The 13,472-nt window shown below is 37.8% G+C and overlaps 1 long non-coding RNA gene across 1 annotated transcript in view; it reads left to right on the plus strand.

Moving 5' to 3' along the window:
- Window positions 1-13,472, plus strand: part of LOC132376608 (uncharacterized) — a 327,563-nt gene that overhangs the window by 272,194 nt on the left and 41,897 nt on the right. Inside the window, exon 4 of the long non-coding RNA XR_009506390.1 lies at window positions 10,591-10,770. This is a non-coding gene — a long non-coding RNA (uncharacterized LOC132376608). The remainder of the gene's footprint in view (window positions 1-10,590; window positions 10,771-13,472) is intronic.

Genomic DNA, 13,472 nt, shown 5'->3' on the forward strand with positions numbered 1-13,472 from the left:
ACCATCAGGCTAAAGTAAACTGGAGTTTTGGAAGTCCTCAGGAAAAAAAGATGGTAGCAATAGGGCACTCTCATAGACTTTACTTAACCAATTCAATATCAGATCTTGGATTTTTTAATTGTAAGGGTGATGTATTTATTTCTGTTAAATACACAGAGTATCCCACACTTTTTTGGGATGTGGAGCAATTTGGAACAAAAATATCTAATGTCGATACTTGGCATAGACAAGAGGAAACCATTTATGGCTATTGTGAAGAGTCTTATAAGATACATCTAGGACAGTAGTTCTCAGTGGGAGAGATTTTTTCCCCATAGGGGACATTTGGTAATGTCTGGAGACATTCCGATTATCACAACCTGGCACTGTTACTGGCATCTAGTGGGCAGAGGCCAGGGATGCTGCTAGACTTCATACAATACACAGGACAGCCCCTCACAGCAAAAAACTGTCTGGCCCCAGATGGCAATACTGCCACTGTTGAGAGACTCTGGGCTAGGGGGACAAAATATTCATTAGCATGATAGTGTCAAGGTTCATTTTTTGCAAGGTACAGGGTCAATGTCATGTTAAGCAATCCTTTTCTCCAATGAGCTTAGAATGATGACTACCACAACAAAAAAAGTGATGCTCCCCTTGGCACATGTCCATGGTGCTTCTTCCGTAACTAGGAGGAAATCAGCTACAGCTCTCCATGATGGAGAGACTGAACTGGCATCAGAATGCCCACCATCACCATTGACCATAGGACCAGAATCCTCCCCTTGCCATCAGGAGTCAAACAATATCCAGGCCAAAGAATATTTTCAGCAGTATTTTGGCAAAAGCCAAAGTGCTATGGTTGGCAGAATTCAAAAAAAGAACAAGAGGAGAAAATTTGTTAGGAATTTCCTTATGGGAGGGGGAGGGGTTGATACAAGACTAGAAGCTTTCATGGGTCTTTGGGAAAATGAGGGGATGATGTGGTAGAGAGAGACATCTGGAAACTGGGACACATCCCTTGGAACTTTCCCTTTTGAGTCACTCTTTGTGAAGGCTTAAGTTTCCAAGGCTTTTTTCCATGTATGTTACTAGAGAACAATTTATATAAAGTTGAAATCTCTCTTCATCCTACTTTTGCTGGTTTTGAGATATAGCTACTCTTTCAGTAAAAGCACTTCTTCATGTCCAAGAGTGAAGAAAACCAGCAAGACGGGAAGTTCTTGAGAAAGGAGTGTGACCATTGGTCTACATCACTGCAAGGGTCCCTGTCCCAGCCCCTTGAGAAATGACTAAGGTTCTTGGCAGAGATGGTAGGACAATAAGACCAACAGACCAGTGACAGCAGATAATGAACCTTCTGGAGAAGCAGTAAGACCCATTTTCCTCATTTCTGATTGCCCTCCCCTACAATATTTCAGCAAGAAAAAAACAAATGGGAGTTATGCCACTTTGTCACCCCTACATGAGCATCAAGGGGCTAATTAGTATAAATTGATTCTTCAGGAAATGCTGGAAAAAGTGGACATGATCACAGAAATCACAAGCTCCCAACACAGGCTCCAGAAGGATTTTTTTTTTTTTTTTTTTTAATAGCTACTTTATTTATTTATTTATTTATTTATTTATTTTTAGCTGTGTTGGGTCTTCGTTTCGTGCGAGGGCTTTCTCTAGTTGCGGCAAGTGGGGGCCACTCTTCATCGCGGTGCGCGGGCCTCTCACTATCGCGGCCCCTCCCGTTGCGGAGCACAGGCTCCAGACGCGCAGGCTCAGTAGTTGTGGCTCACGGGCCCAGTTGCTCCACGGCATGTGGGATCTTCCCAGACCAGGGCTTGAACCCATGTCCCCTGCATTAGCAGGCAGATTCTCAACCACTGCGCCACCAGGGAAGCCCTCCAGAAGGATTTTTATGACAGTTAAATACTTTGTATTAACATCATTCTGACCTGTCTCATTATTGATTGCATAGTACCTTTTCCTTGAAAAACTATTTTAGTCAACTTGGTCATTCACATAAAAAATTCCAAACCCTGATAGAACTCAAATTTCTTTATTTTCCCAATAGTCCATTTGGAATCATAGTATTTCAAGCCGGAAGGGAATTTGGAGACTGTATAGTAATAGGAAAATCTTTCACATATGAGGTAACTAACAAAGGCTCTGAAAATCAAGTGTGTTACCCCAGGAAACGCTGAGTCATCTTGTCTTTTTAGATCCTGACTTTCTGATTCATGTGGTCATTTTCCCACCTAGGGGTAAATCTCTCATAAGAGGAGTGATATAATCAAAGTTTCAGATCCGTGAAACCATCATTAGCCTTATATGTTTTTCCCAGTTGAAACATTGAATTTCATTGAACTTGTTGTGGTCAACATAAACTCTATTTCATCATTTGTGGACCCTCAGTTTCTTGCACTGATCCTTCAAAGCTGAATTAATTGAATCCAGCACATCCATTTTAGCAAGGAAGTTATAGAAAAGGTCTCTTACTATTCTCTAAGCATATTCCACTGAAGATATTTTTCCCTTGAAACAGATTTACACTTTTGGCATTCAAACCACATGTAATTACATTTAGTAGAATCCAGAGCAAATTTAAAACATTTGGAAGTGTTTCAAAGCAGACCTACCCCTAGCCTACATTAAATATCATCAGCTATCAAACAATCCAGAAAAAGGAAATGCTACTAAGCAATATAAAAATTAAAAGCGTGGGGGGAGGTATAAATTAGGAGTTTGAGATTAACACATACACACTACTATATATAGAATAATCAATAAGGACCTACTGTATAGCGTGGGGAACTCTACTCAATATACTGTAAAAACCTTTATGGGAAAAGAATCTGAAAAAAGAATGGATATATGTATATGTATAACTGAATCACTTTGCTGTACACCTGAAATTAACACAACATTGTAAATCAACTATACTCCAATATAAAATAAAAATTAAATTAAAAAATAAATGTTGTCATAGCAAAAACAAACCAAAAAAAAAAATTGGAAGAAAAAAATGCCAACAGTGGTCATTGTTTTGGAAATTCATAAAATCAGAAGAAAGCTGGACAATTCACTTAACTCATCCCCATGTCTTTAGGCAAGGGTGCCCTAAATAGTCTGTACAAAATGTTCAACTTCTTAGACAACCTATTTCAACCAACAGTATTTGGCACCAATTCCAGAGAAATAACCTTTTAATACCCACTGTGGCTCACCCACTTGACACATTTAGCATTCTGAACAATTTTATAAAGGATATCTGTAACCCACATATAACAAACAGCAAAACAAGATCACCAGCAAAATGCAGCCATGTGTCAACTTGGAAATAATGTATGGCACTCAGTTTAGGATTTGTGTACACACAGTGTGCATAGAACAATGGCTCACTGGAAATTGTCGCAGTTGCAGATCACCTGATGGGGACAGAAATTATTCAGGTCCATTAATAATCTCTGGGACATGTAGGTAAAAAATGCTCAAAAGTCATCAAAACAAATTCTCAAAAACTTAATGCCTCACTACTCCATTTATTATGGACATTATTTCATTTATTGTCCAGATAACTTAATGTCTTTATTTCTAACAGACTTGTTTTCAAATATGTTGATACTTTAGTTAGTGCTGAATGGTTTTAGTCACCCTAATATATCCTAAAGTCATGAACAATCATATCATTTTTTAGTAAGAATTTGAGTAAGAATTGTTATACAGCTGTGTATACTGGTCAATGGGGAGGGCATTACAGAAGAATTGGGCAGGTCACTTTTAAAAGATGCTTTTATTGATTAAAAATAAATTTAAATGTAATTATTGAGCCCATCCTATTTCCCCTGTATTTTTCTTAAATTCACTTGCTTTTATATTTAACAATAAATCTCTTGCTTTCCGAAATAAACTTCATTGATTATAAAGTTCTTAATTAAGCTCTTTTTATATTCGTGACACCAAAGTACATTTGTAAAGGGTTGATTTTTGCACCTGATCCTTAGTGATAAATACAATCATATGAAGGCAAAAGAGGGGAAAATATGAGAATAGCAGTGCAGGCATTTTGAATTGATTGATACTAACTTCAAGTCCATCATCACACTGCACAAGGATAATGGGAATAGTTACAAGTCTCAGTTAAGTTACAATCCTAAATTTTAAAAACAGAATTTGAATCATGCTAACCAAGCGAACTAATGAAGGGCGTGGGTGTGTGAACCAATTTAGCTTCAAGAAAAAGACCACATTTTCATGGTTTTCTGGCCCCAATTGTCTTTATCTTATTTATACTTGACGATTAACAAGTCCACATTTTATCTGTCAACTTACTAATTGGATACTGCCACTTCAAACAAGAAAAAAAAAAAAACTTTAATGCAGTAAAAACATTTGCTGCATTGAAGATGTATCAAAAATATAATCAGTCTGTTTTAACATTCACTTCCCTCAATTCCATGTTGATAAGTCTTAACGTCAGTGACAGATGATAAAACTGTGTCTGTCTACCACTTAAGCCTAAGATTTTATTGCTTCTTTCCAAAATGTTTAAGAGTCAAACATACTAATACATGGTGCTTGGCTAAGCTTTTCAGAGTGATCTCACATTGTATTTGTATTAAACCCAAAGATAGATTTCAGTGTCAGTCAACAACTAATCAAGATAATTACTTTACCTTGTAGCAATCAAAGGTGTAATCCGAATTATATTTTGTTTTCCTATTTTTTGAAGAGCTAGCACTATCAGGCAGCATATAAACCTGCCTTCTAGATTCCTAAGCTTTCTGGGGTGCCCTCACTGTTTATCCTTCATTACCTCTCCTGAACCTCCACTGAGCTTAGGCCCATGACAGCTGAGGAGAGGAAGCTACAAACATCCAGCCCAATACAAATTAAAGGTAAAAACTATTATCACAAGTGGAATTTTCCAGAAGCTGCAAACTTCCAGAGTCTTTTCAATTTTGAATAGGCTTATCTTCAAATCTGTTGCGAATAGCAAAGTAAATGAACTTTTATAGGATTATTCATCTAAGCAAGTCAAAGGAAGATGTGATTAAGACCCATTTCTCACCTTTTGTAGGTTTAACCCTGGCCAAAGGTATCTACAAATTAAACACATGGTTAAGCAGTGGAATGTGTGTGTGTGTGTGTGTGTGTGTGCTTGCACACAGCTTGTGTTACCTCTTATTCTTTTCACCTTCTGTCCCTGCCCTCCCTGACCACCTACCCTACACCCACCACTGCCCCTGACCTTCCTCCTCCCCTTTCTCCTCCTCCTTCCTGCTCCACCCCTCCCTCCAAATCATTTCTTTTTATCTTTTTGTCAAGTCCTAAAACACTGACTCTGCAGAATCAGACGAAATTGATTTTGTAATCATGCATTTAACTGAGTTAGTATAGGTAATCACTATCTATACTAGCGATGTGAGGTCCTTAGATTAATTGGGGACTGTATCAGGCAGATTAGCTACTTGCCAAATTTCTCATTTACCTAGATGTTCTTCAGATCGTGCCGCTTAAATAGAACTCCTGTTGTGCGTTAGTCTTTACTTTCTCATACTGCATTAGGGAGGGAAATATTTTAATATCTCCTTCCTTTCGCCTTGCTGATAAAGGGTTTTCCTTGTGAAAATAGCTTTTTCTACCTAGAGTCAAGCAGATAACTTAATGTTTACAACTGTGAAGGTTTAGTGATACTTCTGCTTTTTAAAAGGAGGAAAGAACCTGAATATTTATTGTGGACTTAGCACAGTCTGGAGATTGGTGATCTTCATATACTATGTCATTTGGCCCTTATCACAACTGTCTGAGGCTGATAGTATTGCTTACTTTTTGCAGATGAGTAAACTGAAGACGAGAGAGGACCAATTTGTCAGAGCAAATTCAGGCGTGTCTTTCAAGCTCAGGGTTTACTATCAATGTGAAGGCCTTAGGTTTCTACATCAGGGTTCCTTTCCTTTCAATTCAGTCAGTAATTGCATTGCTTTTTGGAATTATTTTACTTTACAGTGCTTTTTATGTACCTCAGGCTAAGTTTACAAAAACAATTTTTATATATGCATTTATTTACTCAAAACATGTTTATTATATCATATCCATGATATGCCAGGCGCTGTGTTAGATGCTATAGAATCAAAGGAAATAACTCCATTGCCACATGTAATTCTCCTGCATTCTGGTAAAGCCAGGCGTGTAATCGGATCACCGTGGTGAGGCGCCTGTGCAGACCCTCGCACCAGCAGAAAGGCAAATCTTGGCAACGTGCAGGAGCATCAGTCCTTGAAGTCCACACCCGTATTGGATTACTGACTTTCTGAGAAATTCTGAGAGAGCCCCCTGGATACCCCTGGACCTCAGATCTCGGCTCTTTTCCCCCATAATATGCTTTACAAACTGTTCACTTCCTTTCCCAAAGAAACAACAGCAATGAGCCAACTTTGTGGCTAGAACTCAGTCTCTGTTTCCCTAGCTTTGATTTCCTGTATAACTTCGGGCTGCTCACTTAACCTTTCTTTGCTTTGGTTAATTATTTGCACGATACAGGTAATAGCTACCTTAGGGGCTGCTGTGGGGCTTAATTAATTAAGGTTTATAACATCTTTGAAAATGTAGCATTGAAGCTACTAAGTAAGTGCAAATTATTATCATTATTAGCCTTGTCATCATGATCCTCCATCTATTTCACATGTAGCCAAGGACAGTCTCCAAGGGGTGAATCATGGTGCTTGTCTTCAGGCCTGGCTGCACCTTCTACGCTTGATTGCTTGATCTGAGAGTCTGACCCTAATTGCAGGCAATTAGAAATAGAGCAATTGAAATAAGTTGTCTGTCTCTGAAAAGACAAACCATCCCCAGCTTCCACTTCCTTGACTCTGTTTGTGCTGCTAGTTGCCCAAGTTTTCTCCTGATCCTCACACAATCATGTCTATGTATATAATACAATATGCAGAAACTCTCCTTAGCAACCTGACCTGGATCCCCTGGGAGTCCTGAGATCTCATCCCTCTAATTGTGTAAAGCAGGGGACTGAGACCAAGGACAGTGAGTCATAGGTTCAAACGCAAAGTGTGAATGAGCCCATCTTTGGTTTAGCAGTTGAGGCTGTACCTGTATGCATAAGCCTGTTTGGAAAGAAAAATTACATTAAGCCACATACACATTATTTTGAATAAGGTTATTTAGTAGCTGATTACTAAATAGTTATTTGACTTATTTCAATCTGCTGTTTCTAAGAGGATGCTAATTATTACAAAAATTCAGTTATTTTAAATAGTGAAAAAATTTTACTTTTACTGATGCATTTCCTTGTGCCTTTTTTTTTTTTTACTGGACAACTCTTACATATTCTTCATGCTCAAATCCTTCCTCATTTAGGAAAATTCCCTATATCACTCTAGCCTGTGATGGATTTCCCTCCCCTGACTATGTGATAGACCTTGTCTACATCATTTATTTAGTAATTATTTGCTGCTCTCTGACAATCTCCCATGGTTTTCTTTGACAACTTTTTCAGATATTTATATCTTCTATTTTCAATTACTTTACACAGTCCTTGTGGGTAGTAAGAAAGGTGTGTTCATCTGTGCGTCCTCTGAAATGCCTAAGTTAGATCATTAGAAATGGGACTCAATGACATTTATTCTTTTCTTCAAATTTACTTGAGGAAACAGCTCCAGACTTTATATCCAAGAGATTATTTGTCATTCCCACTGAATATTATGTCAAGGCTGCTCTACCCTTGTCCCTTCCTCCTGGGCACATGGCTAGACTACATTTTGTAGCATCTCTTGCAATTAGACTAGGTCATGTGATTGATGTTGGCCAATGCAATATGGTAGACATGATGCCATTGCCTGAAAAGGCCTATATGTATATTTCTCTTGCACAAATCTCCCTCCTTGCCCGTACTCTCTTTATTCACTAGCAGCCTGAATAGATAAAACCCTAAGGACCTAGAGAAAGGCAGTGCCATAAGATGAAAATGTGGGTCCCCAAGCTACCACTTAGGGAAGAGTTTCCCAGGAGACTTATGTGGCCTGGAAGACCTATGGTGGTCTGTTGAGTAAGTGAGAAATAAACTTTCATTTTCATAAATCACAAAATTGGGGGGGGGGGTCGTTTCCTACAAAAGCCTAAGTTGACTCATAAAAATAACTTACAATCATCTTGTCCTTAATATATTCAAAACTGAACTCTTGTTTCTTTTTCTCCTTCATTCCCCAAATCCAGTGCTTCAGCAGTCTTATCCAACTTATTCTCAAAGTATACGTGAAAACACATCAGATCTGTCCATATCTCTCCATTTTTCCGTATCACCTCCATGATCTTACATTTCTCGTTATTTCTCATCAGGATTCTATAACTGCTCCTGCTGCTTCCCTTCTTACATTTTCCTTCTCTTCAGTCTACCCGCTTACACAGCAACCAAACTCATCTGTTTAGAATACAACTTAAACCATACCACTCCCTTACTTAAAATCCTTCAATAGCTTACCATTGCACCAAAGATAATATCCCACTCCTAACCTTGACCTGCAAGATCCTGCATGTTCTGGCCTCTGCCTAGCTCACCAACCTCATCTCAGGCCACTTTCCAACTACCTACAAAGTCTAGTCACCTGGAATTATTTCAGTTTCTCTAACAATCTAAGTGTTTATCTCTTCCAGGATCTTCACCCATGCTCTTCACCCATGCAGATTACCTTGCCATGAAGGTTTTTCTCTTTGCTCCTCACACAGCCAGTTCCTTCCTACCCTTCAAATCACTATTTAAATATCGCTTCTTCAGAGGGGTTTTCTTTGTTAACAATATCTAAGGAAAGTGTCTGCCCTTCAATATCCTTTATTGCAGTATTTTGCTTTTTTCCATGTTAGCAATTACCAGAATTTTTAATTTCATATTCAGGTAGCAGATACAAACCTCAGGTCACAAGTTCAAAAGTGCAAAAATCATAGCTGTATTTTCCATAAATGGATGCAATTTCCTTCTCTATTCTATTTCAAGACCCCATTCCATTTGTATATTGGTTATGATATAGGTTCCAGATGCTATAACAAAGAACCAAAAAACAGTGATTAACATAGCTTTGTTAAACTTAGTGGGTCTTGTATATTACAATTTTTATTTCTCTCCCCTTTTATAGTCTGGGGATAAGCAGTCCAAGACCGATAAGGCAGTTTTGAAATGTCAGGGATCCAAGCTCTTTTTCTGTCACTCTGCCTTCCTCATGATGAGTCTTCCACACCTGGGTACATGATACATGATGAAATGTAATTTGGTGTGGTAGGTAAGGGCAGTGCATAGTTGAGGAAAAAACTAGGGGGAAAGTAGCTCTGGGGTGCCAATTCCTGTGGCCAATGGATGCTCTTATATCAACAAGTTCTTTAAAGGTTTCTAAAGGAGGTGAGATTTAGAAGGAAGTAGATATTTTGGTAAAAGATGTAGAAAAGGATGAAGAAAAGGAGAGGTTAAGTAAGTATAATGACAGTGATCAAAAATCCATACTTTGTTTTTCTCCCTCCCAGTTTGGATATATGGTAAAAAAAAAAAAAAAAAAAAAACTAAAAATGCTATAGTAATAAGTACATGTAATATATTAAGAAACTATATTAATATAGTAATAGGTAATAAGTATAGAACAGTAAAAAGTACCCAATTACAACAGAAATGAAATTAGATGTGATTAAAAATACATGAAATTATTACCAAGTCCAAGCTCATACTGCTAGCTGCACAACAAGCCAATAAATTGAGACAAGTTGGGACAAGGAATAGAAACTTTATTTGAAAAGCCAGCAGACCAAGAAGATGGTGACTAGTGTCCCAAAGAACTTCCATGTATTAGAATTCAGCCTTCTTTTATATTAAAAAGGGAGGGAGTAAAGTCAAACATTTCCTGATTCCGGTCAGCCTCCAGAGGGGATGCGTTCATTTTTTCCTTCCTGCAGTCATTCATAGGTGGGCCTGGTCAGGATGTTTCCTGTGAGCTAAACAAAGGTCTTTTAGTTTAAGACTCCTTACCTGGGAGGAAGGGTTCCCAGAGATGGGTCATTATGTATAATTTAAGCTTATAGGCAACATCACTTTAGTGATCAAATTGTAATAAAATACAAAGGTTCTTCCTTATTACAAAATGATGAAAAATCAGGAATATATGTGGAATACGGAAAGAATCATTTTACAGAAGGAATGATTCTGAGCAACAAAGAATAACTTAGCCTGGAAAAAGGACTGGACTTAAGAAATCAACAATTTTTCTCTGCCACAAACAGACAAAGATTGTGGCTGAAAGTCAGGTTTTAAGTATCTGGCTAGAAGATTAGCATCAAAGTCACAGATCTAATATTAATTGAAGAAAAGGCTTGGAGTTTGTTTGAGAATTTGAAGTCTTTGTTGAAAGTGCTGTGGTGGAAACTTTCATCGCAAAAGTTACATAAATTCAAGGAGGGTGAATTTGAATCCACACAATTGGCAAGATACCACATCTCTCAAGTTTTGTTTTTGTTTTGTTTTCTGTGCTGTATTATCTCTACTTAGCCACAAAGAGCTCTCCATCCCTATCACTTAAAGATCATTTCAACCACTGATCTGTTTGGCCACCATTCTCTTTCTCTCTACAGCAATGGTGAAGTGGACACATTTCCCTTGGTTAAGAGAAATCCATGGTTTGTTGTGTTTGCCAAGAACAAAAATGTTGGAAATCCAGATTAGCAGAGCTGCCACCATTGACATTTTTCACATCAACCACATCCGAAGGGCCAGGATATCTCTCTGTTGGTGATCACATCAGTTCTTCCCAGGTCAGTACCACCAGTCGCCAAACCCAGGTTACCAATGTCAAACTTGATGAAATATGTATATATATATATATATCACAAAGTCAAAGCCGTCGTGTGCTAAGGTAACAGATGTGATATGCCAACTTAGATTCAACAGAACAGTTTTAATGTTCACATTAAATTAATGTGGTAAATTTGAATTTTTATTGCATTTTAGTGTTTAAAATAGACTTTTAAAGTTTAATTTGGCTTTATTATGACAAAAATGTATAAATGTAAAAGAGTCTATTCTTAGTTTATACTTAGTACGATATGATTCACATATGGGTATTCCCAGACTTTCTCCTGTCTCCAACCCCAAAAAGAAAAACTATTTGCTCACTTAACTTACTTCTTTTCCCTACTCTCCCCCATGCTCCAGAGGAGGGTCTGCTTTTGAGCAGATAAATGAAAAAGACAATACCATGGTGGTGAAGCCTAGCGGACTTGGCCCATCAATCATAATGAACTACTGCATGCAGAATTTAGTTATTTTATCTCCTTTCAGGGCATACTTAAGTCTGTTCCTTAAGAAAATTTTGAGGGGGAGACGTTCTCTCAGCCTGGGGGCACTGGTGGATGGACAAAGAGCAAGCCCACTGGTCAGTTTGTCCAGCATCCAATACCCTGGGGCTGCTGCCTGCTTCAGGTGCCCCTTGGGACCACAAACTATGGCTCTATAGGGGCAAAATGAATGTGAGAAGTTTTATAGTTTTGGAGAAGTCATCAGAGGGGAAATAATCTACCTAGTGATTTCGAAAATAGACAAAAGGTCTATTTTAGAGAAAGTTCCACAGTAGACAATATGTCAGCGTGGAGGAAAGAAGTATAGTGGGTTTAAAAGCTTTCAAATGGTGATATTTCATACAGAAGAGCTTAAAGCCATCTTATTCTCTTTGGACTTAAGGACAAGAGGAGCCTCTGTTGTTGGACAGAAAGGCTTCTTTAGTTTGATACGACTGGAGCATCAGGCATGTATGATGAGATCCCAGGGAGGAGGCTAAGAGTTAGTGAGGAAGCCAGGTCAGGAGGGACCAATATTCAATCCTGAGTAGCCATACAGTTTTTGCTAAACCTCAGTGTGACAATTTGTGTGAATGGAATATCCAGTAAGTATCTTTCACTCAGTATTTATTTATAATCTCTTGAGTTTCCTTTTTAAGTTTCCTCCATTATTCCCATGCTTTATGCTCGGTTTTTTTTCTAAAAAATAAAACTAAATTTTGTCAGAGGAAGGATTTCATTTTCTTGCCAATAAAAAGAAAAATCTTGAACCTTCTAGTACAATTTCATTAATAGTGAACTATAGAATAATATGTTAATTTTCATCTAGTTTTGTTTTTAATATACAAAGACCAAATTGCTAATTAAAAGTTCTTAAGCATGCAAAATTTAAATACCAAGATTATTAGTTTATTAATAGAATAAACCTTGTAGTAATTTTCAGATCTCAGAGTCATTTATTACCTTCTACCACAAAGAGCTAAATATAGAATTTCCTTACTCCTATAGGAAAAATGGATAAATGATTCAGACCACACATGAAGAATAGTTTTGCTGTGGTTTTAAGGTATATTCCCACATTTAATGATAAAAACAGAAAGCAATTTAAGAACATTTTCCATGTGTATTCAAAGTGGAAGACACCGCAAAAGAGCTAACAGTTACTAATTCTGAAATGGGCAGTTAATTCATATCTGTGTGTACAAAAGCTCATGGGTGTCCAGGAACACAAACACACACTCAGTGAGCCTACCAGAAATTTTACATTGTTTCTATTTGTGCAATTTTTCAAATGCAGTATATTCCCATAGGAAGAACTGCTTTCCCCATGGTTTCTGCATACACATTGGATCAAGGCAGCCATTTGATTCCTCTCAAAGGACACACACACACACACACACACACACACACACACAAAATGACCAAACAACACAGGTGCATAAAATCATGTGAATTCTCCAGCACTGTTTGGCACATAAGAAAAAACTCTGAAGTAGTTATTATATCAGCATTTCCCCAATACTGCAAATGCAATTCACCAAGTGGGACGTATCTAGGAAGGACTGGATGTGTCTGGAGAGAGGCAGGCAGTTGTTTCTTATGAGTTGTTATCAGTTCTCTCTCTGTTCTGAAAAATGAAGATTATTTCTCAGGCCCATTAGATGTACATATCTTGACTATGAATTCAGTTGCTATTTCCAAAACAATTCGTGTTTTTGAGGGGGGACAAGAATTTCACTTTCCTCACCCTCTTTTCCATTTCACCCCACTCCACTATTATGACCACTAGTAAATGAAGCCAGACAGTGAAGATGTCTTGAAAGTGTTCCATCTTTGACAAGGTAAAATAAAATATTACATGATTATGCATCACAAATGAGATTTTGATTGTGGCCACACAACTCAAAATGGTTCTGTTTTCGCTCTTAGTCTCTTATTTGTATTGCTCTCCAAGGCACAAATAAGAGAGTGAAAAGAACAAACAGCTTTCCAGGAGGATTTTTCTAAGAATTTCAACCAAAGGTCCAAAAGATAATAGCAGAAATCAGATTCAAAAGAAACAAAAAAGGGAGAGATCGTAGAATGTTCTGGAAAAACAATTGAAGACTGTGGTCATCTACAGGCTACACCAAAGATTGGGTAGGAAGCTGAGAAGTAGCCCACATTGTGCAAGGGAGCAA

This window comes from Balaenoptera ricei, chromosome 1 (assembly GCF_028023285.1).
Source record: "Balaenoptera ricei isolate mBalRic1 chromosome 1, mBalRic1.hap2, whole genome shotgun sequence".
Lineage (NCBI taxonomy): Eukaryota > Metazoa > Chordata > Mammalia > Artiodactyla > Balaenopteridae > Balaenoptera > Balaenoptera ricei.